Source organism: Piliocolobus tephrosceles, chromosome 14, assembly GCF_002776525.5.
Source record: "Piliocolobus tephrosceles isolate RC106 chromosome 14, ASM277652v3, whole genome shotgun sequence".
Classification (NCBI taxonomy): domain Eukaryota; kingdom Metazoa; phylum Chordata; class Mammalia; order Primates; family Cercopithecidae; genus Piliocolobus; species Piliocolobus tephrosceles.
In genome coordinates, this window is record NC_045447.1 from 83,162,049 (window position 1) to 83,168,008 (window position 5,960).

Sequence of the window (5,960 nt, forward strand, 5' to 3'; positions counted from 1 at the left end):
TTCCTTCCTTCCTTCCTTCCTTCCTTCCTTCCTTCCTTCCTTCCTTCTTTTGACAGGGTCTTACACTCTATGGCCCAGGCTAGAGTACAGTGGCACAGTCACCACTCGCTACAAGTGATCCTGAGCTCAAGTGATCCTCCTGCCCGAGTAGCTGGGACTATACACTTGCTCCACCAAGCTCGGGTAATTTTTTAAATTTTTGTAGAGATGGAGTCTCCCTATGTTGCCCAGGCTGGTCTCAAACTCTTGAGCTCAAGTAATCCTTCCTCCTCGACCTTCCAAAGGTCTGGGATTACAAGTGTGAGCCACTGCAACAGCCAGCTCTTTCTTAAGAGGGAGGAAGCACACCAACCAGAAGTCCAAGGCAAACATACCCTAGAGTCTCATCCATAGAAATCAGGTCCCTGGCTCAACTGGGAAACCATCACCAGGGGAAGGTCACTGATGAAGAATGGGTGCTTGAGCCAATTACTAGTCAGAGAAGTAGGACCCCACTTAGAATGATCATTAATTGTCCCAGAAGCTGGGATTAGGTCACATTTTTCTGAGACCCTGAGCTGCAGAAAGAGTAGATACACAAGAGAAAAATCAAAGCTCTGACCACGCGCAATGGCTCAGGCCTGTAATCCCAGCACTTTGGGAGGCTGAGGTGGGCGGATCACCTGGGGTCAGGAGTTCAAGACCAGCCTGGCCAACATGGGAAAACCCCATCTCTACTAAAAATACAAAAATTAGCCAGGCATGGTGGCACAAGCCTGTAATCCCTGCTACTCTGGAGGCTGAGGTAGGAGTAGGAGAATTGCTTGAACCTGGGAGGCGAAGGTTGCAGAGAGCCAGCCTGGGCAACAGAGTGAGACTCCATCTCAAAAAGAAAGAAGGAAAGAAGAAAGAAAAAAAGAAAAGAAAGGAAGGAAGGAAGGAAGGAAGGAAGGAAGGAAGGAAGGAAGGAAGGTCGGTCCAAGCTTTGTTAGGAAAGGACCCAGGAGTAGGCAAGGCTGGAGAGCAACCAACAATGTCCATTATAGTGAGAAAGCCCGCAGGCATTACTCAAAGGCTATAAATCTGGGCTACTGTTGACAGACCTGAAAACAAAGTTGACAATGATATAATAAATATTAAATTGATTGTGAACCCAGTGGTTTTCAGTGAGGGAGAGGGTTGTCTCAGAAACTTTAGGCAACTTGTAAAACCTGTGCAGTGCTTTTTCCCCACTCAGCTGCCAGATTCAAGCATATCTGAAAAAACTAAAAACAGCTGGCTGGGCACAGTGGCTCATGCCTATAAGCTCAGCGCTTTGGGGGGCTGAAGCAAGAGGATCACTTAAGCCCAGGAGTTACAGACCAACTTGGGCAAAATTGTGAGACCTCATCTCAACAAATTATAAAAAAAAAAAAAAAAAAATTAGCCGGGTATGGTGGTGCTTGCGTGTGCTTCCAGCTAGTCGGGAGGCTGAGGTTGGAGAAGGGCTTGAGTCCAGGTAGTCAAGGCTGCAGTGAGCCCCGATAGTACCACTGCACTTCAGCCTATGTGGCATAGTGAAACCCTGTCCCAAAAAAGAAAACAAACAATCCACAACCACACCATCTGAGAGCATTATTGTTACCATTTTGGTATGTACCTGATACGCACTGCCAGTTACTAACCCAATATCCATGTTCTCCTGTCTTTCTAACATGATCACAATTTTGTTTGGAAATCAATAAGCCCAGTTTAACAAAAACAAAACAAAACAAAACAACAACTACAAAAAAACTTTCTCAGAATTCTTTGCAACTATGAATAGCCTTAGGAGCCAACTTTGACTAATGTGAGGTAAACAGGAAAGCTTGCAGTAAAGCAGACAAGCAGGCTCAGCTGGCATGGGCTTTTGCCTATATGGTGCACTACGTGCCTGAAGGTGGAGGAACCATCTTGGACCTATGAGGGTCAAAACCACAGGCAAAAATGGGACAGCAGAGAGACTGGAAAATCCTTCTCCCCTGTTGTCATCTTAGAGGTGCTATACCAAAACTGGACTGTCTGCCTCCAGATATTTTGTGATATGAAAAGAAAACAAGGCTGGGCACAATGACTCACCCCTGTAATCCCAACACTTTGGGAGGCCGAGGTGGACAGATCACCTGAGGTCAGGAGTTCGAGACCAGCCTGACCAACATGATGAAAACACGTTTCTACTAAAAATACAAAAATTAGCTGGGTGTGGTGGCGGGCACCTGTAGGCCTCCCAAAGTGATAGGATTACAAGAATGTAATGAGCCATTGTGCCTGGCCGAGGCAGGTAATATTATTCTCATTTTATGTATTTATTTTTGTTTTAAAAATCATTTGTTTATCTTGTCAATAGTTGCCCATGTAATATAGTGGTCTTCCGTTTTTATTTTTACGTGGTTATACAGTCTGAATGACTAGCTCATAGTCCAAGGTAGTTTTACAAGTTTTGCTCTTTAAAATGGTGTTACTGTTGTAAGAGAAAAAGTCTTCACTAACAAAGAAATTACACTGGTGAAAACAAAATCAAGAACGATCTGCTGTTACCACAGTTACAAAGCAACTCTCAGCAAGCAGTTCCCCCACCTCTCACATCTAAGGGGATCAAGAGTTAGAAATACCTTAGAAAAATCAGTTGACAAGTCTGGGCGAGGTGGGTCATGCCTGTAATCCCAGCACTTTGGGAGGCTGAGGTGGGCAGATCACTTGAGGTCAGGTGTGCCTGTAATCCCAGCTACTTGGGAGGCTGAGGCAGGAGAATCTCTTGAACCCAGGAGGTGGAGGTTGCAGTGAGCCAAAATTGTGCCACTGCACTCCAGCCTTGGTGACAGTGTAAGACTGTCTCAATTAAAAAAAAAAAAAAAATTCAGTTGACAAAAACATGGAACAGGGAAAGAACACCCTTACCAATTAAATGGCGCTGGGAAAATTAGATTGCCATTTGCAGAAGAATGAAACTGGACCCCTATCTCTCACTATATACAAAAATTGACTCAAGATGGATTAAGGATTTACATGTAGGACCTGAAGCTATAAAAATACTAGAAGAAGGCCGGGCACGGTGGCTCACGCCTGTAATCCCAGCACTTTGGGAGGCCGAGGCGGGCAGATCATGAGGTCAGGAGATTGAGACCATCCTGGCTAACATGGTGAAACCCCATCTCTACTAAAAATACAAAAAATTATCCGGGCATGGTGGCAGGCGCCTGTAGTCCCAATTACTCAGGAGGCTGAGGCAGGAGAATGGCATGAACCCGGGAGGCAGAGCTTGCAGTGAGCTGAGATGGTGCCACTGCACTCCAGCCTGAGTGACAGAGTGAGACTCCATCTAAAAAAAAAAAAAAAAAAAAACTAGAAGAAAACCTAGGCAAGGCTGGGAGCGGTGGCTTATGCCTGTAATTCCAGCACTTTGGGAAGCAGAGGTGGGCAGATCACTTGAGGTCAGCAGTTTGAAAGCAGCCTGGCCAATATGGTGAAACCCCATCTCTACTAAAAATACAAAAATTAGCTAGATGTGGTGGTGCATGCCTGTAATCCCAGCTACTCAGGAGACTGAGGCAAGAGGATTGCTTGAACCCAGAAGGTGGAGGTTGCAGTGAGCCGAGAAAAAAACAAGAAAGAAAACCTAGGCAAAACTCTTCTGAACGTTTGTCCAGGCAAAACATTTATGACTAAGACCACAAAAACAGAAGCAACAACAATAAAAATAGAGAAACAGGACATAAACTAAAACATTCTTCACAGTAAAAAGAAGCAATCAACAGAATGAACAGACAACCTGCAGAGTGGAAGAAAATATTTGCAAACTAAGCATGCGACAGGGGACTGATATCTAAAATGTACAAGGAACTCAAACAACTCAACAACAAAAACAGAATAACCCTATCAAAAAGTGGGCAAAGGACTTCAATAGATATTTTTCAAAAAAAAGACATATGAATAGCCAACAAGCATGTGGGAAAAAAAAAAGCTTAATATCACTAATAATCAGAGACAGGCAAATTAAAACCACAGTGAGATAGCATCTTACACCAGTTAGAATGGCTATTAATAAAAATTCCAAAAAATAACAGATGTTGGCAAGGACGCAGAGAAAAGGAAACTCTTTTTTTTTTTTGAGATGGAGTTTCGCTCTGTCGCCCAGGCTGGAGTGCAATGGTGAGGTCTCAGCTCACCACAACCTCTTCCTCCTGGGTTCAAGCGATTCTCCTGCCTCAGCCTCCCAAGTACCTGGGACCACAGGCGCCCGCCACCACGCCCAGCTAATTTTTTGTGTATTTAGTTGAGACGGGGTTTCACCGTGTTAGCCAGGATGGTCTCGATCTCCTGACCTTGTGATCTGCCCAACGCTGCCGCCAAAGGTGCTGGGATTACAGGCGTGAGCCACCATGCCTGGCCAAAAAGAGAACTCTTACACACTGTTGGTGGGAATGTAAGTACAACCTCTGTGGAAAACAGTATGGAGATATCTCAGACAACTAAAAATAGAATGACCATTTAAGCCAGCAATCCCACTACTGGGTAGAAAGGAAAATAAATCATATAAAAAAGATACCTACTGCTGGGCGCGGTGGTTCACGCCTGTAATCCCAGTGGTTTGGGAGGCCGAGGTGGGCAGATCACAAGGTCAGGAGATGGAGACCATCCTGGCTCACACGGTGAAACTCTGTCTCTACTAAAAATACAAAAAAAAAAAATTAGCCGGGTGTGGTGGCGGGTGCCTGTAGTCCCAGCTATTCAGGAGGCTGAGGCAGGAGAATGGCGAGAACCTGGGAGGCAGAGCTTGCAGTGAGCTGAGATTGCGCCACTACACTCCAGCCTGGACGACAGAGCGAGACTCCATCTCAAAAAAAAGAAAGAAAGAAAAAAAAAGATACCTGCACTTGTGGCTGGGCACAGTGGCTCATGCCTGTAATCCCAACACTTTGGAAGACCTGAGGTCAGGAGTTCGAGACCAGACTGCCCAACATGGTGAACCCCCATCTCTACTAAAACTTCAAAAATTAGCCAGGCCTGGTGGTGGGCACCTGTAGTCCCAGCTACTTGGGAGGCTGAGGCACAAGAATTACTTAAACCTGGGAGGCAGAGGTCGCAATGAGCTGAGATCGTGCCACCCTACTCCAGCCTGGACGACAGAGCCATCTCAAAATAATAATAATAAGATACCTGCACTTGTATATTTATTGCAGCAGTATTTACAGTAGCAATATGGAATCAACCAAAGCATCCATCAATGGATAATTGAATAAAGAAAATGTGATACACACACACACACACACACACACACACACACTGCATACTATTCAGCCATAAAAAAGAATGAAATAATGTCTTTTGCAGCAACATGGATGGAACTAGAGGCCATTATCCTAAGTGAATTAACGCAGGAACAGAAAACCAAATACTGCATGTTCTGATGTGCAAGTGGGAGCGACATAATGTGTACACATGGACATAGAGTGTGGAATAACAGACACTGGAGACTTGGAAGAGTGGGAGGATGAAAGGGAGTGAGAGATGAGAAATTACTTAATGGGTACAACATACATTATTTTGAAGGATGGTTAAGATGGTTACACTAAAAGCCCCAACTTTACCACTATCCAATATATCCAGTAACAAAACTGCACTTGTACTGCTTTAAATTTATTTTATTTATTTATTATTTATTTCTTTTGAGACGGAGTTTTGTTCTTGTCACCCAGGCTGGTGGAGTGCAGTGGAGTGATCTCAGTTCTTTGCAACCTCTGCCTCCGGTGTTCAAGAGATTCTCCTGCCTTAGGCTCCTGAGTAGCTGGGATTATAGGCACGCGCCACTACGCCTGGCTAATTTTTGTGTTTTTAGTAGAGATGGGGTTTCACCATGTTGGCCAGGCTGTCCTTAAACTCCTGACCTTAGGTGATCCACCTGCCTTGGCCTCCCAAAGTGCTGGATTTACAGGTGTGAGCCACTGCGGCTGGCCTAAATTTAT